Source organism: Protopterus annectens, chromosome 3.part0 (assembly GCF_019279795.1).
Source record: "Protopterus annectens isolate FY-2018-M chromosome 3.part0, PAN1.0, whole genome shotgun sequence".
Lineage (NCBI taxonomy): Eukaryota > Metazoa > Chordata > Ceratodontiformes > Protopteridae > Protopterus > Protopterus annectens.
This window is the reverse complement of record NC_056731.1, coordinates 1,893,419,683-1,893,440,771: the sequence shown is the minus strand read 5'-3', so window position 1 is coordinate 1,893,440,771 and position 21,089 is coordinate 1,893,419,683. Positions and strand designations below refer to the sequence as shown.

General features: G+C 44.5%; 1 protein-coding gene across 1 annotated transcript in view; it reads right to left on the bottom strand.

Annotated features, from left to right (window-relative positions):
• PPP6R3 (protein phosphatase 6 regulatory subunit 3) overlaps positions 1-21,089 on the bottom strand; it is a 3,115,682-nt gene that overhangs the window by 1,554,744 nt on the left and 1,539,849 nt on the right. The gene's annotated exons all lie outside the window — the stretch shown is intronic.

Sequence of the window (21,089 nt, the reverse complement as noted above, 5' to 3'; positions counted from 1 at the left end):
CAATTAAAACCACAATTAGCTGAACTGCCCCCAATAATGTAACACATGAAAGATATTTATATCAAAATGAGTCTTTAGTGAAATCCTCCAGCCTAAGCAAATGAGAACAACCTTATATAGAAGGGGAGCATAACTCAAATATCAAATCACTATGGGCTCCCCAATAAGGATTCAGAATGACAACCGTCTCAGAAGCCACAAAATGTCATACTAATTATTGCCTGCATAATTAAGTTTGTCTAGCTTAACTAGTTAATTAGTTAAAGTCAGCTCTTCTACACAGCTTATCTAATCAAATTTCATCAGCAAATGTTCCAATAGGCCCTCCAGTTTCTAAAACTCGCATATTAGCTACCAAAAGTATGACAGACAACAACCACAACTTATGTTAGCCTAGTTTCTCCCTTAGTAATATTCCACCAGAAAAGAGGGAGCATCTAGCTTCACCTACTGAAGCCATAAACACTACAACACCCCTCCCCACCAATTCATTTTTGAAATAGTATTTCATTCTTCCAAAAACAGGTGGAGCAATTCTCCTCACTCCTCAGAATTTAGCCTGCAGCATTCTAAGTGTTATCGGAAGCATTCTGTAATATGCTCAGGTTATAAAACACCTATGAAGACACTCCCGGTGAAATATACAAAATTGTCTGAACTTTGGGGCACACCAAGACATCAAGCAGTGTCTTTCAAATACTCTGAGCAATCTGAACACCTAAATCTTCCTCCCAGGATCTAGTCAGGTCTTCTATCAAATCTTCCCAGAGGTTTTGCAGTTCCTTTTTAATGTACTTATTTTATTTTACTTTTGTTTATCATGTTTGTCAGACTTGGGTTTAGTAAAAAAAAAAAAAAAAATTAAGCAGAGGCCCAGGGAGAAAAGCTCCAACATATTAAACATTTTTAAACAGATATTCCATAATAAACATGGTCAATAAGTAGTATACATTAACAATTGCACATATATTTCCTAATTAGATTAAATTCATATGAAGAGGAAACTATGACAGTATAAAAAATACTAGCACATTTAGTAGATGTTGAACGTTGAGCATTTGAAGACGTTATTAGTGGGTTTGTCAAATAGATAACATCTTGAGATTTGTGATTACAGATTAGACAAATAAATGGTGGGGGGAGGAGAGAGACGATGAACTGTAGGGCAGAAAATGTTAGTATTGTATTTCAGAGGTGGGGTATTAAGTAGGTTCAGAGACAATTATATATAGGTAGCATAAGGTTTACACTAGATGTACATTGGTGAAGTGCTGAGCAGTGTCACAAAACTATGTATATGCCTGGGAGATGCTAATAAACTCTTCGGTATTGGTGAAGACTGGTTACAGGGCATAGGATTCTGGCTGAAAAGAAATGGTTTGTCAATATAGCAAGCTGAAGATTACAGTACCATATACCCTGAAGATATAGAGGAGCAAATCCACTGATGTAGCATGTAAAGTTCTAGTTATGTTTTAAAAGAGTTTACATTCTGAATGGATTTAAGTTGCAGTGAGATGTGGTTCCATAGTTTAACTACACTATTTGAATATAGATCATCTACAGCATTACATGATTTGGTTATAATGACTACTGTTTTACCTCCAGGGCATACAATTCTATTGCGCGAGTAGCACTGTATTAAATTTGTTACAAATCCTCTCTACCAAGGGCATGGCTTGCCCATTCTAACCTTGCTCCAGCTATAAAATAAATCCACTCCACCAGAGATTCACATCTCTGGGTATGGACAACCAAACTCTATCTTCAGTTATCAACTGAATCATTTTATTACACATTTCTCAAGATGCTTCTTCCTGATGCTCTGGCCTTTTTTGCCCTTCTAAACTCAGCCTCAATATTTTTGGTTCTGTAGTAGGCATCTTATTTAGAAGTGGCACAGAGTTGGACACCTCTTTTGGATCTTGTGTCCACGAGGGTGATAAAATGCAACCCACTGGTGAAACATCACCATTTTCAAACTTCAGCTTTGTGTAATGTATGCTGGGGGAGCAGACTAGTTTCATTAGGCAGATACCAGGGACCAAGGTGCCACTATCTCCCTTACGGGTGTGCTTTACTCACAGTAGGAGGTTCATGCACAACCATGATGTGGTCTGATTGTTAGATTGGTTTTATAAAGGAAACATGATCACACAAAATGTTCAGCCTTACCTGGCAGCTGCAGTGCAGCACCCAAGAACTAACAAAATCAGGATGGCTTTGTAAGCTATCACACACTAATGAAATTCATCAAGAAGTTTGATATGTTAATTTCAAGTTATATAGGACTTTTTTATTGTTCACCAAAGATTAGAAGCATTGTGATACAGTTTTCCATCTGACCAACAGTAACCAGACATTTAAAGAACCTTAATGACATCACATCTTAACATTTCAGTTGTTACTTGCGATAAGAACATAGAAAAAGATTATTATGTCCAAATGCTTTAAAGGACAAAAGAAGTTATGTTCTTACCATAACATTCCATCTGTATGGTCAATCTTCATTCACTCTTGACTGATGGGACAGAGTCCCTAGCTATTTTAGATCTTGGGAGGCCCTAAGGAAGGATATTCTTGAGCACCACAGAGTCAAAGGATGCTCTTCCCCTGGAGACCGTGTCTAACTTGTAATGAGTGATAAAGGTATGTGGAGTAGCCCAAGTTGCAGCTGCACATATGTCTTCCATAGAAGCTTTGGAATAGAAGACCGCTGAAGTGGAAACAGATCTTGAAGAATGAGCTCTAACTGTAGTTGATAGCTTGAGTTTATTTTGGTTGTATATAAAAGGTAATGCACTCTCTTAACCATTTTGACAAGGTGACCTTTGATGCAGGCTTGCCCAATCCGGGTCCTGAAAATGATAGAAAAAGTTGGTTTGATTTTCTAGAAGATTTTGTTCAGTCCAAGTAAAAATGCAACTGTCTGTGGATGTCCAACAAGTATAAACAGTACTCTCCTTTGCAAATTTTGGGAAGAAAACTGGCAAGTCTATGGACTGGTTGATATTAGACTCTGATGCCACTTTGGGAAGGAAGGGGAGACTGGTTCTGAGTGATGCACTTTCTTTGTGAAAAATTATATATGGATGATTCACACAAAGCCTGCAACTCTGAAAAATCTCCTAGCAGACGTGATAGCTACTAGGAAGAGAGTCTTCCAAGATAAGAACTTGAGGTCGCAAGTAGCTGCTGGCTCAAAAGGCCATCAAACTAAATATTGTAAGACTAAGGTCAAATCCTATGGCACTACAGGATCTTTGAAAGGAAGTTTTAAATGCAGAATGCCTTTAAGAAAAATTCTGCATAGACAATGAGACATCAAGGATTGGACATCAAACCCATTATGAAAATTTGAAATGGCAGCCAAATGAACCTCATTTGTAGATGTAGAGGCCCCCATTTCAAATAAGGTAGCTAAATATTCCAGGACCTTGTCAACTGATGCCAAGAAAGGGTCTATGCAATTTGTACACACCCAAACTGAAAATCTTTTCCATTTGCCAAGATAAAGCTTCCTGGTGGATGGTTTATGGGAGGATAGAAGTATCTTTTGCACTGGAGAGGACAAGTTACTCTGCCTGGCAATTACTGGAATTGGAGAAACCAAGCCATCAGCTTGAGATTGTAAAGACTGGGATGCACCAGACCCTGAGGGTGAGACAGTAGGTTCGGAGCTGGGTCTAAGTGCACGGGCGGCCAAAGAAAGGGGAACCAGATTTGACAGGGCCAGTACAGTGCAATGAGAATCACTTTGCTTCTCAATTGTTGGGCTTTCCTCAGAAACTGGAGGATTAGTGGAATTTGAGGGAAAGGCATACAGGAGTACCGGGGGCCAATCACGAAGAGGTGCATATCTTGGGGACTCTCCGCAAGAGGGGATGAGGGCAAAGTAGCTGCTGCATTTGTGGTTTACAGGAAAAGCGAACAGGTTGCAGCAAGGCTAACCCCATCAATGAAAGATCTCAGTCGTTACGTTGGAATTAACACCACTCACGAGGCAGGAGGATACATCTGCTCAGGTTGTCTGCAATCACGCTGGAGTTCCCCGGGATATGCATTGCTATCAGAAAGAGGTCGGAAGCGATTGCCCATTACCAGATCCTTAGAACTTCCCAACAGAGAGGGTAGGACTTGGCCCCCCTGGTTTCTTCATATACCAGACTACAGACATGTTGCTTGATTGGAATGCAAATGTCCCCGAAGGAAGGACAGCCTGAAATGCATGCAACGCTAAAAGCACTGCCCACAATTCTAGGATGTTGATGTGCAAATTGGCCTCGTGGAGACCAACTGCTTTGAATAGTCTTTTCCAGAAAATCCCCCCCCCAGCCTATCTGGGAAGTGTCTGTGGTCATTATGGCCTTGAGCTAAGAGGGGGAAAAGGGATGATTCCAAAGATTCTCTTTTGACTTCATCCACCAAGATAAATCCTTTTTGCAGCGATTTGTTATCAAGACTAGATGGGACACGGGGTGCGTTAGAAGTGACCACTGTGATGCCAAGAGACAATGAAGCAGCCTCATGTGATACCTCACTAGAGGAACTATTATTGTTGCTGCCATGGTTTCCAGAGCTTGTAGTACCAGATGAGCAGGAACTTTGTGTTGGGAAATGATTACCTGAAGTTGCGATCTTAGTTTCAACAGTCTGTAGAGGGGAAGGGAGGCTACACAAGATACTGTATTTAACCTTGCTCCAGTGAACTCCAAACCCTGCGTGAGAGTCAGCTGTGACTTTTCTTTGTTGTTAATCCTACTGTTTCAGCAAGATGTAGAACAAAGTCAATGGCGTAAAGCAGTAGATGCCTGGAGGGAGCATCGAGACACCAGTCATCTAGATATGGAAACACGTGGAATCCCTGTAGTTTCAAATGAGCTGCTATGACTGCCATGCATTTGGTGAACACCCTGGGGGGCTGTGGTGAGAACTAAGGGCAGCAATCAAAATTGATGACGACTGGCACCTAGCTGAAAGCAGAGATATCTTCTGGAGCATTTGCCCATTTTTATGTGGTAATACACATCCTGAAGACCTACACAGCACATACAATCATCCTTCTCTAGAAAGAGAAGGATTGACTGAACCATGACCATCCAGAATTTTGTCTGCTGTACAAATTGTTTCAATAGGCTGAGATCCAAGATTGGTCTCCAGTCTCCTGGCTTTTTTGGCACTAAAAACAAACTTGAGTAGAACCCGGATCCTATTTGGTCTGGTGGGACTACTTGGATGACTTTTTTTGAAGCAACTTCTGAATCTCTACTGCTGCTAGATCTCTCTGACTGGGTGGAACATCGGGGATTTGCTTTTCGGATTTTGGGGTGAAGATTGAAGGGAATATGGTAACCTCTGGTAATTATTTTCTGCACCCTGGTGTCTGAGGTTATTGTAAGCCTAGCTGAATGGTGCAGAGAGAACCTTCCCGTGACTGCTTCCAGAGGTAAGCAATTGGGCCTCCGTTCAAGACTGCTGATAGGGTTGTCCAGAAAACGAATCTCTGGAGCTCTGGTTATGTGGAACCCCCCTACCACGAGAGGGGCATCTTCCAGAAGAATTCTCCCCTCTGCCCCGGGAAGAATACTCGCATGTGTCCCGAAAAGGCCCTGGAGTCTTCTTGAACCACATTTTCCACTCCTCTGATTCCTGGAGTAAGGTCGTTGTGGAGTGGAAAAATGAATGCCCACAGCAGAAAGACACCTGACTAGTGTATCTCTGACTTTTGGACCAAACAAAGAAGTACCATCAATGGCAGCACTGAAAGGAAGACAAAGGGTTCTGCAAAATCACACAAGCGCAAATGCCTGTGTGCTCTGCTCTAGACATCCATTCAGCTGTATGAGAAATATGCCGCAAGGACGAATTTGAGATAGACTCCAGGGTGGCAAGCTGAGAGGCTACTTTATCTCGAACCTCATCAGATACTGGTCCTGCAAGGGTGTCTGAAACCTCAGTTATCAGATCCCACTGGAGTCTAGTAAAGAGTGCCAAGAAGTTCAAGGACTGAATAGCTACGGTCGATGAAGCAAAAACCAACCTCCCAAATCTATCCATCGTCCGAGACTTTCAGTTAGGAGGATGGATAGTTGAACTCTTCTTGGCGAGTTCCTTCTTGGTGGCCGTCGCCAACATGGCATCCACTGCTAGACCCTTAGACCAATGGGGCTAATCCTCTGGGGCTGAAATAATCTTATCTGGTCTCAGGGGAATAGGCTCTATGGAGTCAGGAGCCTTCCATGCTCGCTGAATGATCAACTCAACTAGGTCATTAGTGGGAGGGGTCACCCTAAAAGGATGGGCACGAAAAGCTTGCAAGAACACGGATTCCTCGGAGGATGCGTTTGAGGGCGTCCAATTACCCCTCAGTTTTAATATTTCCAGGATGTCTCCGAAAGAGACATCTTCCTGGGGTGATCATGGCGACCCTTCCCCCTTCTTCGTAATCTGTCTCTTCAGTGCAAGATTCTTCTGGAGAATCCAGGTGCTTCCTCTTGCACATCCTCTTATGGGGTGGCTCCTCAGGGGGAGGTTTTGAGGACTCCTCCAAAGAGAGGGACCCTGAACTGAGGTGTCTAGCAGCTCTTGTGCCTGCTGTCCAGACGTAACAAATCATGACAGCTGCGAACCAGAGGACACAAAAATATGGCACTCCAATGAGGATGGAACCAACTGGGAGTTTGCGAAGGCCAAAGCCCCTGCCATATTCTAGAAGGCAGGCCCGCCTGAAGAGGGATGGGAGCCCGGAATTGAAAAAGACAACCTCAGAACTGGGCTCACACCCTGCTCCGATGAGCCACCAACCCAAATCAGGTGGTGAGATAGGGATCGAAACTGCCATGACCCAGACAGCCACAGACGTCACTGTGGAAACAACCAGAACCGGTCCAAGGATATCAGAACTAACAGAAAAACCACGGTCCCAGGCATGTGACAGATCCGAAGGAGATGAAAACCACAGAGTGGTCTCCGACACCAAGGCGAGATCCACCATCAGCACAGAGGTAACTGGCAATGGAAGTGTCAAAGTGAGGGGTGACAAGCCCTGAATCCAGGTTGAAGGAGGATAAACTGGTGGAGTCCTTGGAGAACAGGCCTCATCTCCAGGTGGGAGAGAAGTTTGTGTCAGTGCAGGAAGGCCTCTGGCTGCAAAAAGCTGATCCACTAATCTGACTAGGTCCAATTCTGATAAGACTCCAGGAGGAATGGAGTGACATTCCCAAAGAGGACTCAGTCCTATCCAGAAAGGGGCTAGGTTGTTGACCTAAAAAGGAGTCCACTGAAGGGCAATATCTAGTCCTGGGAATAATTGGCAAATCGACTTTCGGCACCATAGGTTGTTGTATGGATGGGGATTGTGGAACCAAATGAGGGCAGTGATGGTTGAACAGAAATGATGGTCTGTGCCAAAGAGGTCGTCAGTGCCGAACAGGTTTGAGTCTGACCTGGTTCAATGACTGACAGCACCTCTCAGGACTTAGTTGTTTTCGGTGCCGGAGGTGATGATAATGGCAATTTTGGTAATTTGGCTTTCGGTTCCGAAGAAACCATCGGAACCTGCAGTTTTTGGGACTTTGCTTCATGCGCTGTAGGGGAGGTTGACACAGAGTGGCTTGTTTTCTTTACATCAGGTTTAGCAGACTTTGAAGTCTCTACCTTAGATAGGGCTTCAGTAAAAGGACATTTCAATAAGCCTTTCAAAATAAGCTTATTGCGCCTCTCTGCTAAAGTATAGGCACTAAAGCCCTGACACACAGTACAAATCCAAGTGAGGGGCACACAAACAGTACATGCAGGAAAGATGCCCATCAGAATTGGGCATCTTTCTGCTACAGTCTTGACATTGCTTGTATCCAGATGTCCCAATTTGCTTCTCTGCCATATTCAAAAAATAGTTTGGTCACCGATACATACATGCACATTGGAAATAAAGGAAAGGGGTTTTTTTTTTTGGATATACCAGCAATGGTATAGAGAAAATACCCAAATGGGTAAAGGAAGAGAAAAGGGAAAAGAGGATACTAACAATGGTATATGAGACTACCAACAGTAATAGAAGAAGGGAGGAGGCCTGTTACCAGTGATGGTAATAAGAGTTACCAAAAGGTAAAAGGGAGTGGGTAGAAATAGTCAGAAACAGTCACTCAAAAACAAGGTCGCAAAAGTTTTAACCAAATAATTTTAGAAAAGAAGAAATCTAAAGCACTTAGCTGAGAAAATTGTCTGATGCATCCAATTTTCTATGCGGGAAATGAGATCTGAGGTAATGAGAGAGGCAGGCATTGTTAATAGAGCCTTAGCACGAGAGTTTTTGGCTGGCGCGAGCTATGTATAACGGCTGAATCGGTTCTGAGAGGTTGGAACCAAACCCATCAGTCAAGAATGAATGAAGATTAACAATATCAGATAAATCATTTTTATGAAACTCTCAACAAAATTGGGAAACAAAACTAGTAGGGCTGTTTGATAAGCCCATGGTTTCAAAACCTGCCAGTGCTTATTTCCTTCATGGCATTAGCAAGATAACTCCAGTGCTGCTATTCTATACTGCCTGGAAATCTGTCTTCTTTTTTTTTTTTTTAAATGGGTTAAACTTTACAGATTTAAAGGTCATTCACTACTCAGCCCAGAGAAACAGAGGCCAGTTGTGCCTCACCCACTCTGCAAGGGGTAGAAATTATAACCAAGAACTGACTTTTAACTACCTGAATTCCCTATCAAAAGTGACATTCATCACTGCTCTGCGCCTACAAAAAGCTGTGTTTTAATAGCAGTCACAGCAGCCAGAGGAAAGGATTAATAATTCTAAAGTACATCTCCCTAAACCTCAGTGCAACAGACTGGCTCTGTAAAAGTGTAGATTGGAAGGGAATGAGAGCGACAAGTTCCAATATCTTTTTGCCCATATTTGATGCCATAAAATGTTAATAATGGAAAAACCATCCCATCCAAAATTTTCAATATGATGAGTAGTAGCCAAAACAACATGGCATACATTTATGAGAAGGCAAGTCAAACACAAGTAGCACGCTGTTTTATCTATACCACTACAGACAGTAATGATATGATGTATGCATATATTAGCTACTATTTATTCAGTTTCATTTTCCTCTACCCTTGGAATATTTGCCTTTTTTTGATTTTTTTCACTCCTCTGCCTTTTATATACTTTTATAGAATTTTCAAAATGTCTCTAATTCATCTACAGGGTACATGGTTAGTTTTCTTGTCATGGGCTCTCCAAGTCTGGCAACAAACTTTTCTACTTTCTGTTGCTCAAGTTGCTGTGTTTATAGAGTTTTTTGTTCTAGCGTTATCAAAACATAATTGCTTGGCAGCAACATTTTAAAGTTCATATATATTATTACTAAAATACTCCCTTATTTTCCCTTTAGCACTCTGCAATTGTTCAAGTGTTTTTTTGAGATGCTCCTCCTACACTTCAACCTTTGACAAACCCCTTAGATAATACGTGGCATTTCTTTCCCATTTCTCTTTGTCTCTACCATATTTTTAACCACCATCTTCATTTTATCCTGCTCTGTAGCTACCACCTTTGAAGAAATGTCTGATTTATCTAATAACTTTGTAAATCATTTCTCCAACCCACTTAAATTCCACTCTTTCTAACAAACTTAGGAAAATCCGTGTCACTTTTACTTCACTGTTCTGCATCTTTATTTTAGTCTTAGTCTTTACTGGTACATGATCTGCAACAGTTGTCAACTGCTTCAGAAGTCTTTGGCGACCCATGTTCTTGTCAAATTTCATCTCTATCTAGTCCAGCCCAGTTACTGTTTCTTGAGGTGTATGGAAATTCTGTCCAAGTTACTGCTATTAGATTCATATCTTCCATTCCAATAATCTGTTATATACTTCCTCAGAAGCATACACTCCTTTGTTACACATTTCCCTTCTAGATCTCCCACATATATCCTCACTGTTGCAAATCAGGTTCAATAAATATTTCCTGCCAAGAGCTAATTTCTCCCCAAATTCTCAAACTCCATACTAGTAGTTTAGGGGTAATGGAAAATACATGCCAGTGTAATTCACCTTCCCTGCCATTAACCACTTATTACCACAACTCTATCATCTACCATAAGGGTAGCACAGTGGTGCAGAGGTTAACTTTGTTGCATCACAGCAAGAGGTTCTCGGGTCAGATTCTCTGCAAGGGTGCCTTCTGTGCGGAGTCTGCATGTCCTCCCTGGGTTCGTGTGGGTTTCCTCCAGGTGCTCCGGTGTCCTCCCACATTCCAAAGATGTGTGTCTGGAGCGTTTCTCCCTGGGCCTCTGCTGAAAATGGACTCTGTCCCAGCCGGACTTTCCTAGCAAACAAATGTTAACTAAATAAAATTGTTTTTCTTTCCCTATTTTACCACTTTTGGAGCCACTCATACAGTATTACCCCCCCACTTCCTTTGTCCCTGCTACCCTCTTGAATATCCATTCTGATGTCCATTCTTTGCCAAATTCACATTTATTTTACATTTGTTTACTGGGAAAGTCCAACTGGGATAAGACCCATTTTCAGTTGAGGTCCAAGGACAAAAGCTCCACATACAGAAATTATACAAAATTTATACAAGAAATTATACAAAAAATATACAAGATTTACAGTACACCAGAAATTACATTCTATGATATTATAGCTGACATTTGTATTATACAATCTGATATAATTCCTTATTGTAGTGTAGACATTGTAGTTTCTCAAAGTAAGCTGAGGAAGGGTTAGGGTTAGTAGGGGGGAAATGGGATAGGAGGAGATGAGGTTTGAGATTATCTAGACATGAGAGGGGTTAGGGATTATCTAGACATGAGAGAAAGCATATATTATGAGGTGGTCAGGGAAGAAAAAGTATAACCAGAAGCTATTAAAACCAGTTAGCCTGGAGTAGTACAGGAACAGTGTCAGGTGTCATTAAGATAATTTTTAAGAATAGTTTTGAATTGGTTGGAATTTGCATTGGTTCTGATGCTGTGAGGTAGTATTCTCACATGTAGGATCCTATGCCTCAGGCGACCTGAACGTCCAGCAAAAGCTTAGCCTGGCTGCTGTAAGGTGTGTGGGACGTCACACGCAGGGACCATAAACTGTGGGCCATAAATGTGACGTCCACACGCACAGATCTCAGAACTGAATGCCCAGTTGGACAATAGTCTAAGGTCAGCTGAAAAGATTCCATCCAGATAAAGGAAAAGTCCTACAGGGGGTAGGAGGGAAGGATAGGAATACTGAAACATGGAAGAGAAAACATCTATGGCTATGGTAAGATTTTACACAACTATTGTATGTCCTTCTCGTGTTGCAGTATTCTCACAAACTCAACCTGTGATATGGATGGAGGAAGAAGTTGCAGTCTCCAAAAATCCAAGAATGACTGCTTTAGCAAATTCTGCCCTAGCTCTTGAGATGCAGTCCAATTTATAGTGTTTAGTGAAAGTGTGGACTGAGGACCATGTAGCTGCCTCTAGGATGGTGGCTGTATGCAGACCTCTTAGGAAAGTGCCTGAGGAGGCCATTGCACTGATAGACTGGGCTATCATGGCGTGTGTTAACCATCTTCTATGGAAGGAGTAGCAGAAGGAAATAGTTTTGGATATCCGAGAAGATATAGTCTGCTTGGATACCACTTTCCCCAGGGCCCTGGGGTGAAAGGACACAAAGAGCTGGTTGGACTTTCTGATGTCCTTAGTCTTATCCAAATAGAACCTAAGTTGCCTGTGAACATCAAGGGAATGGAGCACACAACTCACTATTATTCGGTGGTGAAGGAAAGAATGTAGGCAAATGGATAGATTGGTTAAGGGAAAGCTCACTGACCACTTTAGGCATAAAGGAGGGATTAGTGAGCAGAGATGCCCTATCCTTAAGGAAAATAAGGTATGGAGGGTTAGCCATGAGAGCTTGTAATCCTGAGACTCTTCTGGCTGAAGTCAGGGCTACTAGCAGAACAGTTTTCCAGGTACACAATTTTAATGTGGCTGAAGCTGCTGGTTCAAAGGGGGCAGTAGTAAGTTTCTCCAGAACAAAATTCAAGTCCCAAGGAGGCTGTATGGGTTTCCTCGGTGGTTTGATGTGAAGGACCCCCTTGAGAAAAAGCTTCAATTCGAATCTGGATAACAAGGGTGGATCAAGGGGGTAAACAGGCTGAGATAGCAGACAAGTAGACTTTCACTGAAGAATATGAAAGTTCAGAATTTAGGAGCTCACACAGATAGGACACAACTAGAGGTATATTTGCTTGAAAGAGGTCCAATTGCCTTTTAACTCATTTACCCAGAGTACTGTCTCACAGCGCCTCTGTGCTTACATCCGAGTGAGCTGAGAGACTGTAGTAATTGTATGCAGTTACACCCTAGCCCCTTCCACAAGCGCATCTAACTTTACAGCCGTATTATAGCTCCACTGTTAAAAAAATAAGTTGAGAAAGTTACCTGAATTTTCTCAGGTACTTTCTCAACTTATTTTTCAGTGTTGAGTTACCTTACGTTTATATTTGACTTTTCGGACAAAATCTGCTATAAATACAGTAAGGCAATTCTCCACGGATTGCAAGTGGTGGTAGCCAATTGAATTATTCCATTTCAAGCCACCACTTGCATAACAAATCCACCTCATACATCTGTTTTGTTTATAATATTTTTCTTTTCTCTGTGCTTCTAAAAAGAACTTTCATTGAACTATGCCTCCTAAAGGTTATGTTGCTGGAAAAGGTGAGGAGTTCTTTTTAAGCAAAGAGGTCTGTGTTTGGTTTTAGGAAAAATAAATGAAAAAATGATATACAATGTGCACGTGAAGGGCCTGGATGCACAATCACATTTGTTTGACCATTCCGGTTAGTGCACAATCACATTTGTTTGGCCATTCCGGTTAGTGTGTGCTGTAGCTGTTTGAACCACTTATACCACTTGTACTCTATTTTTTAATATGCTTTATTTTGGGACTTGTCTGTTAGATTGCAGTATTCCAAACAGAGCTCAGTGCTTTGTTGAGCAGAAGTGTAATCCTCAGGGATTTGGGTTCGCATTTACCTTGCTAGTCACTGGTAGTGGTGGGTGAGTAAATTGCTCGTTATCTCTTTGATTTAACTCAGATGGATGATATTCTGCGGTATCATGTAGATACCCCTTTCTATGTGCCTGGTAATGATAGTCTGGAGAGACTGTAATTGCCAGATAAAACATCTGCTGAAAACTGACTTTTTAAACTGGGTACTGTTTGGTGTATAGCCTTGTCAAGTGTTTAACCCCCCTCCTTTTTTAATAAGCCTAATATAACACTTTTCATTACAGCCTATTTTGCAAAGTAAAATCCCACATTTATTGTGTAAAGTGGTATTTGAACGGGTGGTTGTAAGTTCACTCTTGTTTACCACCGTCTGACCGATAAACTATTCAACAAAAAAAGTAGCTGCAGCACTAAACAAAGCATCCGGTAGAGATGATTTGTAGAACATGGCTATGCAAGGGGCGCGTTTATGTACTCCATTTTGCTATCAGAGAAACATGGAGACCAAATGTTTCTTGTAGAACTTAACTGGTAGCCATCTAAAAATGGGGCATGCTGTTGGATGGCCGTAGAATGACTCAGAATGAGTATTGCAAACGTTATTTACAACTGCACCAATGCTTTAGAATTACGCATTTCAAATTATGGGGTGGCTAAGTCCAGAGGAGCTACTGGACCCTTAGCTTTGTACTTGACAGCAGAGTGTTGTTTGTGTTCAAACTCGAACCATCCATGTGGTTAACTGCTTTAGGTAGGAAAACTTGTCGGGTTTATTACATAGATGTCTATGAGCTAAAATGCCTTGTTTGAGCTCCCTTCCATAACCTGGGGAATTGCCTGCGCACTAACTTCATCAGTCAGAGTTTGCAAGCATGAGAGTGAGGCGGGGTGTGCATGGAGTGGGGGCGCCTTGAAGGCACAAAGAGAAGAGATTCCAGCTGTCATAGATGGAGCCGGGTTGGTAGAGGTGGCAGGCTGCTTGATCTTTTACTATGTTTGATTTTTGTTTGCTTGTCTGTGCCACTATAAGGTCATGCTTTTCTTTGGTTTTGGCGTTCTAGTAGGGTTACTACCTGTCCATCTTTGCAAGGGACAGTCAAGTTTTTATTTTGGCAAAAAGTAAAGCTTTGTCCTTTTCAGTGACAATGGATATGCATTGTCCTGCAGATTCTCACATTTCTACAAAACATGTCTCACTTAACCCAGTAAGTGTGGTTGGCCCTGGGAGTTGCGAGTACAGGCGGTCATGTGGTCCTCAGAGCTGTTTTACATACATGATTGTTTGATGAATTATATTCCAAATATGCATTTTAAAGTCATCACGTTGTGAAACGATTATACTTTTTCTTTCTAAATTCTGTCATTGCATAGTGTAGCTTCAATCAGTGTGTCAAAAACCCTGCATGCACAGAATGGTAAATGAGGATAAGTGCCATCCTCGGGCAGAAAAAAAAATTTTCATTTCGTAGAGTAGCACCTTTAGTTTATGTATCTGTAGACAGCATCATGCTTGGGTTGATGTTTCCCAAGTAACTATTGCCAGTTTTCTGCCACCAGGCTAGCGTACTACACTTCAGTCTCAGTGGTAGCTCAGTTTTTCCCAATCTGAAGGTCCACTAACAGACCCACACACTGAGTATGCGTCTGTACCTCTTCTCTCCATGGCTGTGCAGTAAATTGGCTTGTTCCACATCTGATTTTCCTGGTAAACAAATGTTTCAGACCAAAAATATGGGGCAGAAATCTGTACATAACTGCAAAACGCTGGACATTTGAGAGGTATGAATTTGTCTACTCAGCAGTGTGTGTGTACGTGTGTGTGTGTGTGTGTGTGTGTGTGTGTGTGGTACAAAAAGGGTATTGGTACAAAGCCCCTCAGTCTGGGGATATAGGAGGAGTTGGCCCCTGAAAAGTTTTTATTGTCTGCTTGACTAACTGGACGCTTCCACTAATTGATTTGTTTTCGCTCAAGCTTCAATCTGTTTACGAGTGATAAAACTAAGGGAAAGCACACTATGGCACACACTATATCAATCTATGCAGAGATGTGTACTACAACTTGAATTACATTTCCTGGCTCATTTACAATAGTTTTGTCTTAAGGAATATATTTTGTTAAATTATCTTTTTTTTTCCCCAGAACGCCTTAGCTCTTATATAAGCCAGCTAATACAGGAATCTGTTCTGACCAGAAACAGTGGGGAATGAGGCTACACAAGGCTAACTGCTGTACAAAATGGTGTACAACAAACACATAGAATCACCTTGATAAAAAGAAAAAAAAATGCACACTACCCAAGATGAAAGATGGCAAAGCAAATGTATTTATGCAGTGTGTGGGACAAATGTGATGTGATATTTATGTTAAAATTTATGTATAATACTTTACAGCTGTTTTTGATAACAGTTTCCTGTTGCACATCTTTTTTGGCAGAATGGTCACCTGGCAGTGGGACATTAGCATTTCCTTTAGTCCTTTTGCTTCGTAATAATGTGCTGCATGCAAATTAGAGTGCCGTGATAGCCAAGCAACCTGTTTGAAAATCAGACATTTTAATTTGCAGCTTTAAGGAACTGCGGTGGTGGTGCTGCAGTAGTGTTGTCGCCTCATAGCAAGACGTTGTCCCGTTCGATTCTCAGCTAGAGCATCTTCTGTGTGGAGGCATACGTGAATGTGGCGTACCTTCGTTGAAGGTTGTGCGTCAGGGCTGGTAACCCGGTACGTAAAAATACACTACCAATTATTAGCAGACCGGAGTTCCGCTGTGGCGACCCCTAACCAGGAAAAGCTGAAAGACACAAACACACAAGAGGCACTTGCATTCCACTAGCAAGGTGTATTATAACTGAAGCTAACAAAATTAAAAAGCTCACAATATGACCTTTGACCGGGATAAAAGGCTGTTTCATAATTTCATTTTGTTCTTTGTGGTATTTCTGTGAAGGAGGCTCTGATTAATCTAAATAAATGCATCATTACAGTTCTAATTTATGTAGCTATTGAAACAACTCAGTTTAGTCTTCCATAGGCCAGTAGTGTAGAGTTCATACAGAAGCAATGCTTAATCTGATGAATCAAAAGCTTTAAAGGAATGAGCCTTTGTCCATGGCTTTTAGAATAGCATTATTGACAGCAAAGCTATACATACTGCTTTTGGTGTAACAGAATTAGAAGTTATGTACTCACCATAATGTTCCATCTGAGTAGGTGTATTCATTTGTCTGCAACCTGTGGGTTATGGATCCGATATCGGATCTGAACCGGCATGGTTTACCAGCTATGGATCCAAGCTCTCAGCTCCTCCCCTCACCCATAATGCCCTGCTCTACCCTCATGACCTCAGATCGAGTTTGCCAACAGCAAAAAAACACCCTGAAAAGGGTAACGGATAATATGCAGGAAACTGAAAGGCCAGGGGGATAGGAGGGCGGGATGGTTGCAGACAAATGAATACACCTACTCAGATGGAACGTTATGGTGAGTACATAACTTCTAAATCTGAAGTAGGAGATTCATTTGTCTGCAACCTGTGGGACAGAGTCCCCAGCTACCTGAATCTTGGGCGGCCATCATGGAAGGATATTCCGGAGCACCGCGGAGCCAAATGATGCTCTACCCCTAGATGCAAGATCCAACTTATAGTGGGAAATAAAAGTATGAGATGAAGCCCACGTGGCTGCTGCACAAATATCATCTAGAGGAATCCTAGCCTTGAAGGCTGCCGAGGTAGATACTGACCGGGTTGAATGGGCATGTACACCCTCCGGTGCGGGCCTTCCTGAAGCTTGATAAGCCAATAAGATGCACTGTGAAATCCAGCGAGACAGAGAAACTTTAGAAATTGGCTTGCCCAAATTAAATTTAGCAAAGGAAATAAACAACTGGTCGGATTGCCTATGACCAGCCGTTCTGTTTAGATAAAATCTAAGTTGCCTGTGAACATCTAATGAGTGAAGCTTGTATTCACCTTTGTTCTCATATTTAGGGAAGAAAACAGGGAGGTTAATGGACTGATTAATGTTTGCTTCAGAAGCAACTTTAGGAAGAAAGGACGGGTTGGTCCTGAGGTAAACACGGTCCGGATGAAATACCAAGTAAGGAGGTTTAGCTGATAATGCTTGAAGCTCTGAAACTCTCTTGGCCGATGTAATGGCTACCAAAAGGCTGTCTTGTAAGATAAGAATTTGAGATCCACCGTAGCAGCTGGTTCGAAGGCGGTCAAGGCCTGGAGAACCAAAGAGAGGTCCCAAGGAGGAACCGCTTGTTTTACAGGGGGCCTGAGAAGAAAAGTACCTTTAAGGAAAATTTTACACAACTTGGCTGACATAAGAGGATTAGAGTCATGGCCAATGTGATAATGAGAAATTGCCGCCAGTTGTACTTTGACTGTGGAACTGCTGGCACCATCGTTAAAAGAGTGGTTAGAAAGTCAAGCACTAAGGGGAGAGGAACCGTGAAGGGATTCAGGCCTTGCCGCTCCGCCCACAAAGAAAACCGTTTCCACTTACTGCGGTAGACTTTCCTAGTGGACGGTTTATGAGCTGCCACCAGTATTGCCTTAACAGGTGACGAAATACCGGGAGTCCTGATCAAGAGTGGAACTGGAGCAGCCAAGCGGTCAGCTTCAGGTTGTCCAGGTTCGGAGGAGGTATGCAGGATGGATGGGATATCAGATCCGGAATGGGATCTAGAATCCAAGGAGGATTCACCGAGTGAGACCTTAGAAAGGGGAACCAGATCTGTCGAGGCCAAAACGGAGCAATGAGAATCATTCTGCAACCCACCCGAGAGGCTTTCTGAAGAACTTGGAGCATCAGAGGCAAGGGTGGATAAGCGTAAAGAAGACCGGGTGGCCAAGCATGCACCAGAGCGTCTCTTGGAGAACCTCCTGGAGGGGGTATCAGAGCGAAAAAACTGTCGCACTTGGTGTTTGAGGGAGAGGCAAAAAGATCGCATGAAGGAGTTCCCCACCGTGCGAATATGCGTTCCGCTACTTGAAAATAGAGAGACCACTCGTAAGGGGTCAGAATGGTGGGACTGAGCTTGTCCGCCAGGATGTTGGACCGACCCGGAACGTGCGTTGCTATTAGAAAGCGGTTGGTGGAGATTGCCCATTCCCAAACTCTCATGGCTTCTCGACAAAGGGGGTAAGACCTTGTTCCCCCTTGCTTGTTGATGTACCAGACCACAGACATGTTGTCCGATTGAATCGCAATTGTTCCCAAGGGAAGAAAGTCCTTAAGTGCTAGCAACGCTAAGAGCACTGCTCTCATCTCTAGAACGTTGATATGCAGTAAGGTCTCTGTATCGTTCCACGTGCCTTGGACGGTCCGGCCCGCAAAATGCCCCCCCCCACCCGAGGCGGGAGGCGTCCGTGGTCACCGTGGCGAGGGGGGGAGAAGCACAAAATGGGCGGCCTCCGTGGAGATCTGGAGAGTGAAGCCACCACAGGAGGGACCGCTTGCAAGCCTTGCTGATCGCAATGGGATGATGCATAGGGAGAGCAAGGTATGACCACTGTACTAAGAGTCCACTGGAGGATGCGCATATTGAGCCTGGCAAGAGGGAGAAGTGCTATAGCAGATGCCATGGACCCTAGAGAGCCCTCAGGACCAACTCCGCCGGAACAGAACTTGAGTGGAGAATGGCCCGCACCTGGAGCTGCAGATTTTGAACTCTGTCCGCAGTGAGGAAGGCTCGTAAACTCCTTGTGTCTAGCCTGGCCCCTATAAAATCTAAGAGCTGTGTGGGCGCCAGGTTGGATTTCTTTGTATTTATTGTAATGCCCAGAAAGGGAGCAAGATGGAGAAAGGAGTCTCGCGCCAATAATAGTAGATGCCTTGTTGGGGCGGTAAGAAGCCAGTCGTCCAGGTAGGGAAAGACCTGCACCCCCTGAAGCCTCAGGTGGGCCGCTACCACTGCTAATACTTTGGTGAACACCCTGGGGGCTGTGGTGAGACCAAAGGGAAGGACCCGGAACTGGTAGTGACTGGCTCCCAGCCAGAAGCGGAGGAACCTCCTGGAGCGCCTGTCCATCAGGATGTGGTAGTACGCATCTTTGAGGTCTATAGAGCACATCCAGTGATTTTCTCCCAGAAGGGGGAGAATAGATTGCAGAGTGACCATTCGGAATTTTTCCTTGGGGACTGCCAGATTCAAGAGAGAAAGGTCTAGAATTGGTCTTAGTTCCCCCGTCTTCTTTGGCACTAAAAAAACCTGGAGTAGAACCCTGATCCGATCTGGTCTGGGGACGGGCTGGATGGCTCTTTTCTTTAGCAGATGGCCAATTTCTGCCAAAGCGGCCTCCCGTTGACCGGGTGGAACGTCTGGGAGGGACTTCAACTTTGGAAAGTGAAGAAAAGGGATGCGGTATCCTCTGGATATGATTTGGAGAACCCAGCGGTCTGATGTTATGGACTCCCATGCCGCTAGGTGCCCCGAAAAACGTCCCCTGACTGCCTCCAGAGTGGAGCAGCCGGGCAACCCCTCAGGGTTGCTGCGTGGGCCGTTCAGAGAAAGGTTCTCTGGACCCGAAGTTTCTGGGAGCCCCTCTGCCTCTAGGGCGGCGTCCTCCCTGTCCTCCTCTGCCACGGAAGGACTGGTTGTCCGGAGCAGGCTGGGACTGCTGCGACTTCCGGAACCACATCTTCTTCTGACCCTTTTGGTTCCTAGAGAAGGGCCTCTGGGGTGCAGAGAAGCGGATTCCGACGGCAGACAGCGTCTTCCCGTCCTTCTCGCTCTGGGTCAAGGTTTCGCGAACGGTTTTGCCAAAGAGGGCAGAACCATCAAAGGGGGCGTTCGCAAACGACGCTTTGAAGGGCTCAGAAAAATCGCAGTGACGGTGCCAGGCCTGACGTCTAGTGACTAGGCCTGCCCCTGCGGCTCTAGCGGCGCCTTCCGTAGCGTGGGAGAGTAGCCGCATAGAGGTATTAGTAACTGATCTAAGAGTGGCCATGCGGGTGGAGTGCAGCACCCTGTCCTCCTCCGACATGGACTCTGGGGGAGATGCAGCGTATTCTTTAATGAGATCTCGCTGAATCCTAATGACGTGTGCCAGGTAGTTCAGCGCCCTTACCGAGAAGGACGCTGAACTAAACATCCGCTTCCCCAAGCGGTCCATCATCCGAGACTCCTTGCTCGGGGGATGGACTGAGGGACTCTCCTGAGCAAGTTCCCTCTTGGTGGCCGCCGTCAACATGGCATCTACCGGAGGCCCCTTACTCCAATGGGTACGGTCGGACGGTGGGCTGAGGATCCTATCGGGCCTCTTAGGAATTGGCTCCACGGTGTCCGGTTCCTTCCACGCCCTGGTGGTAATGAGGTCCACCAGGGGGCCGGCAGGAGGGGACACCCAAGAGGTAGACGGGCCCGCTTCAAATGGCTCCAAGAACACGGACTCGTCCGAGGAAGACTTGGGGGCAGACCACCCCCCCCTTATACGGAGCATTTCCATGATGTCCCCAAATGAGACATCCTCGGGGGGTGACCGTGGGGAGCCTTCCCCTTCCTCCAAGTCCGTGTCTTCCGTGAGAGACTCGGGGGAGTCAATGTGCCTCCTTTTGCACGTATGCTTGCGAGGAACATCCTCTGGGGGGCTGTCAGAGGACTCTCGCAAGCAGCAACCTGTTCCATTGGAGCAGCTTGGGGCACAGAAGCGGGCTGTCCCAAGGGCCGGATGGTGGAAGCCTGGCCCAGTGCAGAGGGAGCGCGGGACGGAGCCGAAACAAGTGCCGGGGTCCGGAGACCCTCAACAGGGCCCTCTCCACTACATCAAACGCGAGGGAGCCGACCTCGACCAAAGGATCCGACAATCGGCTCCCCTCGGATCCGAAGAGTGGATCGAGCCGGCGCGCGCCGGATCCGGCGAACAGTGCGCTCCGACACAGACGGCGCCGAAGGAGCACTGATCCCCCCAGATCCGAGGCTCGGATCCAGGCTCCGAGAGGTCGGATCCGATGCACTCGAGGGCAGGGTCGGATCCGAAGCTGCTCGGCTCCAGCTGCTCCGAACCCGGATAGCGGGTCGGAGAAGGAGCAATCGGTTTGAAAAGGGTGTTGGGCTCCCCCCCAGA